The sequence below is a fragment of the Ranitomeya variabilis genome, chromosome 4, assembly GCF_051348905.1.
Source record: "Ranitomeya variabilis isolate aRanVar5 chromosome 4, aRanVar5.hap1, whole genome shotgun sequence".
Taxonomy (NCBI): Eukaryota; Metazoa; Chordata; class Amphibia; order Anura; family Dendrobatidae; genus Ranitomeya; species Ranitomeya variabilis.
In genome coordinates this window covers 393,864,877-393,879,464 of record NC_135235.1, presented here as the reverse complement: position 1 = coordinate 393,879,464, position 14,588 = coordinate 393,864,877, and the positions used below count along the sequence as shown (strand labels likewise).

The window sequence follows — 14,588 nt, the reverse complement described above, 5'->3', positions numbered from 1 at the left end:
CTCCTCACTGACAGGGGCCACTATCATCACTGCACTCCTGCCCGACAGAGGCCACTATCATCACTGCACTCCTGGCCGACAGGGGCCACTATCATCACTGCACTCCTTCCTGACAGGGGTCACTATCATCACTGCACTCCTTCCCGACAGGGGCCACTATCATCACTGCACTCCTGGACGACAGGGGCCACTATCATCACTGCACTCCTGGCCGACAGGGGCCACTATCATCACTGCACTCCTTCCCGACAGGGGCCACTATCATCACTGCACTCCTGGCCGACAGGGCCACTATCATCACTGCACTCCTGCCCGACAGGGGCCACTATCATCACTGCACTCCTGGCCGACAGGGGCCACTATTATCACTGCACTTCTGCCCGACAGGGGCCACCATCATCACTGCACTCCTGCCCGACAGGGGCCACTATCATCACTGCACTCCTGCCCGACATGGGCCAATATCATCACTGCACTTCTGCCCGACAGGGGCCACTATCATCACTGCACTCCTGCCCGACATGGGCCAATATCATCACTGCACTCCTGCCACATCAATGCTCATAGCCACAGCAGTGTCTACCACACTGCCCATTCAGTGTGAGCAGCAATACCCTATCCATGGCAATGCCATCTACACGATAGAGGAACTGACATGGCTGTCTAGATGGGCTAACATGACCTAAGTTCCCCTGATCTCCACTCCCAGTACTATTGTCCCTACTGATCCCATTCCTCCACTGGTTCTGGCTGTTCGCTCATTTTTCTCCCACAGTGGAGACCTGTATGGGTATGTGCACACGCTGCGGATTTTGCTGCGGATCCGCAGCGTTTCCGCGGCTGCGGATCCGCAGCGGTTTCCCATGCATTTACAGTACCATGTAAAGCTATGGGAAATGAAATCCGCAGTGCACATGCTGCGGAAAAAAATGCGCGGAAACGCAGCGGTTTATTTTCCGCAGCATGTCAATTCTTTGTGCGGAATCCGCAGCGGTTTTTCACCTGCTCCAATAGGAAACTGCAGGTGAAAACCCGCAGGGGAATCCGCAATAAATCCGCAGTAAAAACCGCAGCAGTTTTGCACTGCGGATTTATCAAAACCGCTGCGGAAAATTCCGCAATGGAATCCGCAGCGTGTGCACATGGCCTATATGACTGGGGTGGTGCTGGGAGAAGCTGTTTCGGAGCAGCGCTGGGCTAGTCTTGTCCTTGGACCTTCTAACTATGGAGACTCTGGAACGTTCTATACCCAGCCCGGCTGTAAGCATGCCACCAGGATCTGACCCGTGCTGCCTGTGTATGGGCAGCATGGATCAGGAGCACACTGCTCCCCGGCCTCCTGATGGCACCATCACCCTGTTGGCCTGACCTGTGCGCTGTTATGCCAAGCACTGAAGCTGGCCGTACCTAGCGCTAACCATGCACTCCAGCTCCAGAGCAGCGCTTCCAAGCTCTGTAGGAAGAATCTTGTAGGCACTGCACTTGTTCTGTCACTACTGCAGTGGAGGCCGGTAGCCTAGGCAACAAGCAGTATACTATAAAATAAAATCCCTCCTTTCTTGGGAAAAGTAAATTGTAAAGTTTCTGTAGCATTGTGGCCTGCAGCCCACTGTGACAGTGCACAAACTTGCAATCTGGGTTTTTTCCTCTACAGGCCGCCGTACAAGCGGGGATTTTACAATAACTTTATTAATCGGTTACTTCAGTCACTTAGCAGCAGCCAGCTTCCCAGCCGTCCCGGGGGCGGGGCCACACTCCGGGCTGACTAACCCGCCCACTTATGACTAGTTGTGTATGTGCCTACAGAGTCACGTGAGAGTCCTATGCTAGTTTGTCATTTGTTGTCATTGCGCATGTGTAGAAGCCATCCCGGCGCGCGCCTATGACGTCACAATGGGGGCTCTCTCTGATCCTGGGTCCTATATAATGACGTTGATTGGCTGCGGAGGCGCATTCAGCTCAGGGGTAAGAGGAGTGCGGCTGTGGCGGACAGGCAGGCTTTATAACCTTTTCTGTGCTCGGCCTTAAAGGAGAACGTCATCTTTTGTGCCCCGTATGTGATTTCTCTGCAGGCTGCTGTGGGGGCAGGATGTTCTTGGCAGTGCTGCCTGTCACCGGTATGTCCATAGCTAGAAATGGACGGTGTAGGCACAGCGCCTGGCCTAGCTGCCCGGCTCCTGTGTATACAGCTGCAGGGCCTGTGGACAGCGTGTAGTGGGTGCACAGCGTGTAGTGGGTGCGCAGCGTGTAGTGGGTGCGCAGCGTGTAGTGGGTGCGCAGCGTGTAGTGGGTGCGCAGCGTGTAGTGGGTGCGCAGCGTGTAGTGGGTGCGCAGCGTGTAGTGGGTGCGCAGCGTGTAGTGGGTGCGCAGCGTGTAGTGGGTGCGCAGCGTGTAGTGGGTGCGCAGCGTGTAGTGGGTGCGCAGCGTGTAGTGGGTGCGCAGCGTGTAGTGGGTGCGCAGCGTGTAGTGGGTGCGCAGCGTGTAGTGGGTGCGCAGCGTGTAGTGGGTGCGCAGGGCATGGCCGTCTGTATTCTGCTGGCGGGCTGTCCTGTCCTTCCACTAGGAAATGGAGCTTCGTCAGGAGTCGTGTACTGGGCTCCCAATATAGACAACAATAAGGCAATCCATAAACTTGTTATTCATCAAATTAATTGTAACAAATTAGATCCTCCTGCCTTCTGTCTGTAGAGAAAGATGTCTGGGGAGAAGTTCCACCTCCGGGCTTGTGCTGGTTTATTCACATACACCAAACAGCAGAATTAAGTCCATTTTGTCATGACCGTAATGTTATTGTGTAACATAGAGCACCTTGTTAGAGCACAGTAATCTGCGTCTGTAAAGCTATAGCGGCAGTTTGGTACGGGCACGGGTCCTGACAAGTTCCATTTACTACATCTGTTGGTCCACTGGAGACCAAGAGAAGACAGAAGCAGCCTTAAGGTATACAGATGCTTCTCACAGAATTAGAATATCATCAGAAAGTTAATTTATTTCAGTTCTTTAATACAAAAAGGTGAAACTCCTATATTACAACCCCTGGCAAAAATTATGGAATCACCGGCCTTGGAGGATGTTCATTCAGTTGTTTAATTTTGTAGAAAAAAAGCAGATCACAGACATGGCACAAAACTAAAGTCATTTCAAATGGCAACTTTCTGGCTTTAAGAAACACTAAAAGAAATCAAGAGCAAAAAATGTGGTAGTCGGTAAGGCCATGTTCACACTTTGCGGGGTCCTCTGCGGGTTCTCCCGCAGCGGAATTGATAAATCTGCAGGGCAAAACCGCTGCGGTTATCCCTGCAGATTTATCGCGGTTTGTTTTGCGATTTCCGCTGCGGGTTTACTCCTATACTATTGATGCTGCATATGCAGCAATATTTCAATCATATAAAAAAATTGCGTATACTGAACAATTTATAAATATAATTTTATTAGAAAAGTTCAAACATGAGGAGAACCAACTTCCTCAAAAACACAAAACATATCTAAAAACCTAATTGCCACATGTGTGTTCTAATGGTGAGCCAGCAGATAAAAAAGTGGCACCACTCTGAGTATAAATCTATCACAAAAGAGTGTACTAATTACACTGCAGCACTATATATTTAGATGCATGATCAATTGTCCGATACATGACACTAGGTGAAATTAACACCTTGTAAACCAACTATCAGAAAAGTTGAAATCAGAATCACTAAGTCCGTATGCGATTTGGGGTAGTGGCACCACTCTCTGAGCATCTCTGGTAATGTAATGTTTTATTATCTGATATACTTGTTTGCTGCAGCATTTCTGACTGAATTTGCATTTGATCGCATACGGACTTAGTGATTCTGATTTCAACTTTTCTGATAGTTGGTTTACAAGGTGTTAATTTCACCCCTAGTGTCATGTATCGGACAATTGATCATGCATCTAAATATATAGTGCTGCAGTGTAATTAGTACACTCTTTTGTGATAGATTTATACTCAGAGTGGTGCCACTTTTTTATCTGCTGGCTCACCATTAGAACACACATGTGGCAATTAGGTTTTTAGATATGTTTTGTGTTTTTGAGGAAGTTGGTTCTCCTCATGTTTGAACTTTTCTAATAAAATTATATTTATAAATTGTTCAGTATACGCAATTTTTTTATATGATTGAAAGTTTATAGCGTTGAACATATACGCATTCTTCCATAACCAAGGACATTTTATGTATTTGCTACTTATAGTTATACAATTTAATATGGGCATGTCCAATTCGCTTAAGGTAACCCTTTGATTCTCTATATATGCAGCAATATGCAGCATCAATAGTAATGTTAAAAATAATAAAACATGGTTATATACTCACCCTCTGACGTCCCGATCTCCTCGGCGCTGCACCCGGCGGTCCGGTTCCAAAGATGCTGTGCCGAGAAGGACCTTTGTGACGTCACGGTCATGTGACCGCGACGTCACGGTCATGTGACCGCGACGTCATCTCAGGCCCTGCTCGCACAGCGACTGAGACCGGACGGCCGCGTGCAGCGCTGAGAGGTGAGTATAGCATCATTTTTTATTTTAATTTTTTTTTTACACTATTTATGGTTCCCAGGGCCTGGAGGAGAGTCTCCTCTCCTCCACCCCGGGTAGCAACCGCACATTATCCGCTTACTTCCCGCATCGTGGGCACAGCCCCATGCGGGAAGTAACCGGATCAATGCATTCCTATGGGTGCAGAATCGCTGCGATTCTGCACAAAGAAGTGACATGCTGCGGGTTGTAAACCGCTGCGTTTCTGCGCAGTTTTTCCCGCAGCATGTGCACAGCGGTTTGCGGTTTCCATAGGGTTTACATGTAAATGTAAACGCTATGGAAACTGCTGCGGACCCACAGCATCAAAATCACCGCGGATCTGCGGTAAAACCCGCAAAGTGTGAACATGACCTAATGGTTACTGTTTTTAACCAAGCATAGGGAAAAATTATGGAATCACTCAATTCTGAGGAAAAAACTATGGAATCACCGTGTAAATTTTCATACCCAAAAATAACACCTGCATCAAATTAGAACTGCTTGTTAGTCTGTATCTAAAAAGGAGTGATCACACCTTGGAGAGCTGTTGCACCTAGTGGACTGACATGAATCATGGCTCCAACACCAGAGATGTCAATTGAAACAAAGGAGAGGATTACCAAACTCTTAAAAGAGGGTAAATCATCACGCAATGTTGCAAAAGATGTTGGTTGTTCACAGTCAGCTATGTTCATAATCTGGACCAAATACAAACAACATGGGAAGGTTGTTAAAGGCAAACATACTGGTAGACCAAGGAAGACGTCAAGACCGGAAACTTAAAGCAATATGTCTCCAAAACCGGATATGCACAACAAAACAAATGAGGAATGGGTGGAAACTGGAGTCAACGTCTGTGACCGAACTGTAAGAAACCGCCTAAAGGAAATGGGATTTACATACAGAAAAGCTAAACGAAAGCCATCATTAACACCTAAACAGAAAAAAACAAAGTTACAATGGGCTAAGGAAAAGAAATCGTGGACTGTGGATGACTGGATGAAAGACATATTCAGTGATGAATCGCGAATCTGCATTGGGCAAGGTGATAATGCTGGAACTTTTGTTTGGTGCCGTTCCAATTAGATTTAGGCTGCCGTCACACTAGCAGTGTTTGGTCAGTATTTTACATCAGTATTTGTAAGCCAAAACCAGGAGTGGAACAATTAGAGGAAAAGTATATTAGAAACATATGCACCACTTCTGCATTTATCACCCACTCCTGGTTTTGTCTTACAAATACTCATCTAAAATACTGACCAAATACTGCTAGTGTGACCGCAGCCTTCTAAAGATGACTGCCTGAAGAGAACATGTAAATTTCCACAGTCATTGATGATATGGGGCTGCATGTCAGGTAAAGGCACTGGGGAGAAGGCTGTCATTACATCTTCAACAAATGCACAAGTTTATGTTGATATTTTGGACACTTTTCTTATCCCATCAATTGAAAGGATGTATGGGGATGATGAAATCATTTTTCAAGATGATAATGCATCCTGCCGTAGAGCAAAAACTGTGAAAGCATTCATTGAAAAAAGACACATAAAGTCAATGACATGGCCTGCAAATAGTCCGGATCTCAATCCAATTGAAAATCTTTGGTGGAAGTTGAAGAAAATAATCCATGACAAGGCTCCAACCTGCAAAGCTGATCTGGCAACAGCAATCAGAAAGTTGGAGCCAGATTGACGAAGAGTGCTGTGTGACACTCATTAAGTCCATGCCTCAGAGACTGCAAGCTGTTATAAAAGCCAGAGGTGGTGCAACAAAATACTAGTGATGTTTTGGAATGTTTTTTTGTTTGTTTTTCATGATTCCATAATTTTTTCCTCAGAACTGAGTGATTCCATAACTTTTCCCCTATGCTTGGTTAAAAAAAATTAACCATTACGGACTACCACATTTTTTGTTCTTGATTTCTTTTAGTGTTTCTTAAAGCCAGAATGTTGCCATTTGAAATGACTTTAGTTTTTTGCCATGTCTGTGATCTGTTTTTTTTTCTACAAAATTAAACAACTGCACGAACAACCTCCAAGGCCGCTGATTCCATAATTTTTGCCAGGGGTTGTATGTATAGAGTCATTACAAGCAGAGTGATCTATTTCAAGTGTTTATTTCTGTTAATGTTGATGATTATGGCTTACATGAATGAAAACCCAAAAGTAATTATCTCAGTATATTAGAATACTTTATAACGCCAGCTTGAAAGATGATTTTAAAATCCGAAATGTTGGCCTACTGAAATGTATGTTCAGTAAATGCACTCAATACTTGGTCGGGGCTCCTCTGGCATCAATTACTGCATCAATGCGGCGTGGCATGGAGGAAATCAGCCTGTGGCACTGCTGAGGTGTTATGGAAGCCCAGGTTGCTTTGATAGCAGCCTTCAGCTCATCTGCATTGTTGGGTCTGGTGTCTCATCTTCCTCTTGACAATGCCACATAGATTCTCTATGGGGTTAAGGTCAGGCGGGATTGCTGGCCAATCAAGCACAGTGATACTGTTATTTTTAAACCAGGTATTGGTACTTTTGGCAGTGTGGACAGGTTCAAAGTCCTGCTGGGGAATGAAATTTCCATCTCCAAAATGTTTGTCGGCAGAGGGAAGTATGAAGTGCTCTAAAATTTCCTGTAGACGGCTGCGCTGACTTTGGTCTTGATAAAACCCAGTGGAACTACACCAGCAGATAACATGGCTCCCCAAACCATCACTAATTGTGGAAACCACACCAGAACTTGGAAATCAAGGTCCCAGGGTCTGGATGAAGACTGGAGAGGCACACAATCCAAGCTGCTTGAGGTCTAGTGTGAAAAACACAACCAGTGATGGTTTGGGGAGCCATGTCATCTGCTCGTGTAGTTCCACTGTGTTTTATCAAGACCAAAGTCAGCGCAGCCGTCTACAAAACATTTTAGAGCACTTCATGCTTCCCTCTGCCGACGAGCTTTTTGGAGATGGAAATTTCTTTCTCCAGCAGGACTTGGCACCTGTCCACACTTCCAAAAGTACCAATCCCTGGTTTACAAACAACAGTATCACTGGGCTTGATTGGCCAGCAAACGTGCCTGACCTTAACCCCATAGAGAATCTATGGGGTATTGTCAAGAGGAAGATGAGACACTAGACCCAACAATGCAGACAAGCTGAAGGCTGCTATCAAATCAACCTAGGCTTCCATAACACCTCAGCAGTGCCACATGCTGATCGCCTCCATGCCATGCCGCATTGATGCAGTAATTGATGCAAAGGAGCCCCGACCAAGTATTGAGTGCATTTAGTGAATATACATTTCAGTAGGCCAACAATTCAGATTTTAAAATCATTTTTCAAGCTGATGTGATAAAGTATTCTAATTTACTGAGATAATGACTTTTGGGTTTTCATTGGCTGTAAGCCATAATCATCAACATTAACAGAAATAAACACTTGGAATAGATCACTCTGTAATGACTCTATATAATACATGAGTTTCACTTTTTATACTGAAGAACTGAAATAAATTAACTTTTTGATGATATTCTAATTTTGTGAGATGCACCTGTATATACATATGAAACTCTGTTTTCATCTTCCCTATTACTCCTTGGTCTTTAGGATAGGGGCTGTAAGGATTAATAGTTCTCTATTGATAATCTCCTGCTTATAACAAAACTCATTTTATCAAAATTACAGCAAGCAGCCCAGTAGGTGACATATCTCTGAAATCCCAACATTATGCTGCCTGTACATTGTGCTGCTCTCCGATGACATTTTAACAGCCGCCACAGTTAGAGACTGATGCTGGCTATGTAAGGCTGGTTTCACACTTGCGTTTTGATCTGCAGCGTTTTTAAAAAAAACGCATGTGGTGAAAAAACGCATGTAAACGCGGCAAAACGCCGCGTTTTTTAGATGCATGCGTTTTTGCATGCAGAAAAAAAAACGCGGCGTTTACATGCGTTTTTTCCTGCGTTTGCGTTTTTTAAACGCATGCTGAGAAGTGTGTGACAGCTGCCAATCATCAAAATCAACTAGAAAACCCACTAAAAACAGAAATAGCTAGGGTTAGGGTTAGGATCCCTAGTGACCCTAGGGATCCTAACCCTAACCCTAACCCTAGGGATCCTAACCCTAGGGATCCTAACCCTAGGGATCCTAACCCTAACAGTTAGGATCGTAACCCTAACCCTAAGGGTTAGGGTTAGGATCCCTAGGGTTAGGGTTAGGATCCCTAGGGTTACTAGGGATCCTAACCTAAGGGTTAGGGTTAGGATCCCTAGTAACCCTAGGGTTAGGGTTAGGATTTTCTTGTTTTTTCTTGTGGTTAGGGTTAGGGTTTTCTTGTTTTTTCTTGTGTTTAGGGTTAGGGTTTTCTTGTTTTTTCTTGTGTTTTTCTATAAAAACGCATGCGTTTTTAACGCAAGCAAACGCATGTGCTTAAAAACGCATGCGTTTACATAGACAGCAATGCATTTTTTGCCGCGAATAAACGCATGCTTTTTTTGCGGCAAAAAAACGCCGCTAGAAATTACTACATGTTGCATTTCTGCAAATGAACGCACTCGTCAAAAAACGCGTCGAAACGCACGCTAAAAAACGCATGCGTTTTTTAATGTTAAGTATAGAAAAAAACCGCATGCGTTTTTTAGCGCTAAAATGCTGCAGATCAAAACGCAAGTGTGAAACCAGCAGCTTTCTTCTACCGCCAATGCAATGCAGCGGACTCTGCTCCTGAGCCCGCATCCTCCATTTACAGCGACTTGTGAAGATAATGGATGCCACAAATCATTAAGGGGTTAATAATGCATAACATTCTCTTGTCAGTTGTCTCCCATTTATTTCAGCTGCCATATAGCACATGTGCCAATAATACAGTAATAATTTAGATGTCTGCTACATGGTTGCCCCCAGCGGTGCTTTCAAAAATAAAACCTTCTTGCACTGGCTGACTAAAGCCCAATGGCTGGCGTATGAACATACATCTATACCATGCAAAACATGATTTATCTACAGAAAAATTCAATAAAAATATTACCTGGTTTGGGTCCCGTGGTTATTGATACCAGAATACTATGCGTAACTTATAACTGGGACTTGCCTTACCTAACACTTGCATCTCCTTATAGTGACTGTTGAGATACCACGCTGGTAGTACCGGTGGCTCGTGGCCAGCCAAGTAGTGTCCCCCTTTTTTTTCCCATCCAACCACACATGATGTTTATTTGACACCAATAGGATCCTTGCTATTCTGATCAAGATCTTTAATGTGTCTCTAGATATTGACTTAACGGAAATATGGCGAAAATTTTTGAAATTTTGCAATTTTCAAACTTTGTATTTTTATGCCCTTAAATCAGAGAGATATGTCACAAAAAATAGTTAATAAATACCATTTCCCACATGTCTACTTTACATCAGCACAATTTTGGAAACATCTCATTTTTACAACACCATTTTTTTTTAGGGACCACATCACATTTTGTCATTTTGAGGGGTCTATATGATAGAAAATACCCAAATGTGACACCATTCTAAAAACTGCACCCCTCAAGGTGCTCAAAACCACATTGAGGCCATGTGCACACGTTCAGGATTTTTAGCGTTTTTTTCGCATTTTTCCGCTATAAAAACGCGAAAAAAACGCTAACATATGCCTCCTATTATTTACAGTGTATTCCGCATTTTTTGTGCAAAAGTTGCGATTTTTTCCCGCAAAAAAATCGCATCGTGGAAAAAAAAGCAACATGTTAATTAAAAATGCGGAATTGCGGGGATTCCGCACACCTAGGAGTCCATTGATCTGCTTACTTCCCGCACGGGGCTGTGCACACCATGCGGGAAGTAAGCAGATTATATGCGGTTGGTACCCAGGGTGGAGGAGAGGAGACTCTCCTCCACGGACTGGGCACCATATAATTGGTCAAAAATAAAAGAATTAAAATAAAAAATAGTCATATACTCACCTTCGATGTCCCCCGCAGTCTTCCCGCCTCACCGCTGCATGCTGCCGCTTCTGTTCCTATAGCTGGTGTGCGGTGAAGGACCTGCGATGATGTCACTGTCTTGTGATTGGTCGTGAGCGGTCATGTGACCGCTCACGTGACCGCTCACATGACCGCGACGTCATGGAAGGTCCTGCGCGCACACACCAGCTATAGGAAGAGGAACGGACGCCGCTGAGGAGATCGTCTGGGTGAGTATAAGCATTTTTTTTATTTTTTGTATTATTTTTAAACATTCTATCTTTTACTATAGATGCTGCATAAGCAGCATCTATATTAAAAAGTTGGTCACACTTGTCAAACGCTATGTTTGACAAGTGTGACCAACCTGTCAGTCAGTTTTCCAAGCGATGCTACAGATCGCTTGGAAAACTTTAGCATGCTGCAAGCTAATTACGCTTGCAGAATGCTAAAAAAAACGCAAAAAAAAAATGCGGATTTCTTGCAGAAAATTTCCGGTTTTCTTCAGGAAATTTCTGCAAGAAATCCGGACGTGTGCACATACCCTCAAGAAGTTTATTAACCCTTTACGTGCTTCACAGGAAGTGAAACAATGTGGAAGGAAAAAAGAACATTTAACTTTTTTTTGCAAACATTTTACTTCAGAACCATTTTTTTTTATTTTCGCAAGTGAAAAACAGAAATTTAACCATAAATTTTGTTGTGCAACTTCTCCTGAATACGCCAATACCCCATATATGGGGGTAAACCACTGTTTGGGCGCCCGGCAGAGCTTGGAAGAGAAGGAGTGCCGTTTGACTTTTTAAATGCAGAATTGTCTGGAATTGAGACCGGATGCCATGTCACGTTTAGAGAGCCCCTAATGTGCCTAAACAGTGGAAACGCTCCACAAGTGACACCATTTTGGAAACTAGACCCCTTAAGGAACTTATCTAGATGTGTGGTGAGCACTTTGAACCCCCAAGTGCTTCACAGAAGTTTATAACGTAGAGCCGTGAAAATAAAAAAATCGCATTTTTTTACACAAAAATTCTTTTCGCCCACAAATTCTTATTTTCACAAGGGTAACAGGAGAAATTAGACCACAAAAGTTGTTGAGCAATATCTCCTGAGTACGTCGATACCCCATATGTGGGGGTAAACCACTGTTTCAGCTCACCGCAGAGCTTGGAAGAGAAGGAGCGCCATTTGACTTTTTCAATGTAGAATTGGCTGGAATTGAGATCGGACGCCATGTCGCGTTTGGAGAGCCCCTGATGTGCCTAAACAGTGGAAACCCCCCAAAAGTGACACCATTTTGGAAACTAGACCCCTTAAGGAACTTATCTAGATGGGTGGTGAGCACTTTAAACCCCCAGGTGCTTCACAGACGTTTATAACGTAGAGCTGCGAAAATTAAAAAAAATCGCATTTTTTTTCTACAAAAATGATATTTTTGCCCCCAAATTTTTATTTTCACAAGGGTAACAGGAGAAATTAGACCACAAAAGTTGTTGAGTAATTTCTCCTGAGTACGTCGATACCCCATGTTACGGAACCCCCCAGCACCCAGAATATGTTGTGCAGTTATATGTATGTATAATAGGTTCCATGTGAGATGCATGTCCCTAATGCATCAGCCTACAGGCTGCGCCCCTGGGCAGAGGGGACAAGATATCCCCCTTCTGACATCCCCCACCTTTGTAATTCCCACAGTAAATATCGTCAGGCTCCGACCACCTGCGGCTATTGTAATGTATGTCTGGCCTGCCGCTTTTCAATTGGCCTGCCCTCTGTATCTGTGCGATATATTCTGTGTCCTGTGAGTAAAGCATTGACACACTGGAAATATGTGGAGAAGCAGTGATCTTTTATATGCGCCCATGTAACCAAGCAATTGCAGCCAGCGTCCTTCATTCAGACTCCAGCCAAAGCAGAGTGGACCTCCTGAAACACGGGGTGGTACTGAAAGAGGTACCCCAGCACGGTAGACCCCGTTACACCCCATATGTGGGGGTAAACCACTGTTTGCGCGCACAGCAGAGCTTGGAAGAGAAGGAGTGCCGTTTGACTTTTTCAATGCAGAATTGGCTGGAATTGAAATCGGACACCATGTCGCGTTTGGAGAGCCCCTGATGTGCCTAAATAGTGGGAACCCCCCAGAAGTGACACCATTTTGGAAATTAGACCCTCTATGGAACTTATCTAGATGTGTGGTGAGCACTTTGAACCCCCAAGTGCTTCACAGAAATTTATAAAGTAGAGCCGTGAAAATAAAAAATCTTTTTTTTTTCCTCAAAAATGATTTTTTTAGCCTGCAATTTTTTATTTTGTCAAGGGTAACAGGAGACATTGGACCCCAAAATTTGTTGACCAGTTTGTCCTGAGTATGCTGATACCCCATATGTGGGGGGGGGGGGGCACTGTTTGGACACACATCGGGGCTCGGAAGGGAAGGAGCGCCAATTGGAATGCAGACTTTGATGGAATGGTCTGCAGGCGTCATGTTGCATTTGCAGAGCACCTGATGTACATAAACAGTAGAAACCCCCCACAAGTGACACCATTTTGGAAACTAGACCCCCCAAAGAGCTTATCTAGATGTGTGGTGAGCACTATGAACCCCCAATTGCTTCACAGAAGTTTATAATGTAGAGCCATGAAAATAAAAAAAATCATATTTTTTCCACAAAAATGATCTTTTCACCCCCAATTTTTTACTTTCACAAGGGTAACAGGAGAAATTGGACCCCAAAATTTATTGTGCAATTAATGCTGAGTAGGCTGATATGTGAGGGGGACCACTGTTTGGGCGCATGTCAGAGCTCGGAAGGGAAGGAGCACTGTTTTGGAATGCAGACTTTGATAGAATGGTTTGCGGGTGTTATGTTGCGTTTGCAGAGCCCCTGATGTACCTAAACAGTAGAACCCCCCCACAAGTTACCCCATTTTGGAAACTAGACCCCCCAAGGAACTTATCTAGATGTGTGGTGAGAACTTTGAATGCCCAAGTGCTTCACAGAAGTTTATAATGCAGAGTCGTGAAAATAAAAAATATTTTTTTTTCCACAAAAAAGATTTTTTAGCCCCCAAATTTTTATTTTCACAAGGGTGACAAGAGAAATTGGACCCCAAAAGTTGTTGTCCAATTTGTCCTGAGTACACTGATACCCCATGTGTGGGGGGGACCACTGTTTGGACGCATGGTAGAGCTCGGAAGGGAAGGAGCGCCGTTTTGGAATGCAGACTCTGATAGAATGGTCTGCGGGCGTTATGTTGCGTTTGCAGAGCCCCTGATGTACCTAAACAGTAGAAACCCCCCACAAGTGACCCAATTTTGGAAACTAGACCCCCCAAGGAACTCATCTAGATGTGTGGTGAGAACTTCAAATGCCCAAGTGCTTCACAGAAGTTTATAATGCAGAATCGTGAAAATACAATTTTTTTTTTTTTTTTAAACAAAAAAGATTTTTTAGCCCCCAAGTTTTTATTTTCACAAGGGTAACAGGAGAAATTGGACCCCAAAAGTTGTTGTCCAATTTATCCCGAGTACACTGATGCCCCATATGTGGGGGTAAACCACTGTTTGTTCGCACGGCAGAGCTCAGAAGGGAGAGAGCACCATTTGACTTTTTGAGCGCAAAATTGGCTGTCGCATTTGTACCTAAACAGTGGAAACCCCCCAATTCTAACTCCAACCCTAACTCCAACACACCCCTAACCCTAATCCCAACTTGATCCATAATCCTAATCACAACCCTAACGATAATCACAACCCTAACCCCAAAACAACCCTAATCCCAACCCTAACCATAACCCTAATCAAAACCCTAAATCCAACACACCCCTAATCCTAATCTCAACCCTAACCTCAAACCTAACCCTAATCCCAACCCTAACCTTAACCCTAATCCCAAACATAACCCTAATCCCAAATGTAACCCTAATGCCAACCCTAACCCTAATACCAACCCTAATCCAAACCCTAAGGCCTCTTTCACACTTCCGTTCTTTGCCATCCGTCGCAATCCGTCATTTTGGTAAAAAAACAGATCCTGCAAATGTGCCCGCAGGATGCGTTTTTTGCCATAGACTTTTATTGACGACGGATGGCCACACGTCGC

The 14,588-nt window shown here is 44.2% G+C and overlaps 1 protein-coding gene across 3 annotated transcripts in view; it reads left to right on the top strand.

Moving 5' to 3' along the window:
• Positions 1 to 1,858: 1,858 nt before the first annotated feature.
• LOC143764871 (uncharacterized) overlaps positions 1,859 to 14,588 on the top strand; it is a 123,563-nt gene continuing 110,833 nt past the window's right edge. Inside the window, exon 1 of one of the 3 annotated variants that reach the window (XM_077250926.1) lies at positions 1,859 to 1,965. The gene's annotated coding sequence lies outside the window, so the exon portion shown is untranslated. The other 2 variants (XM_077250927.1, XM_077250929.1) reach the window with 2 other exon arrangements.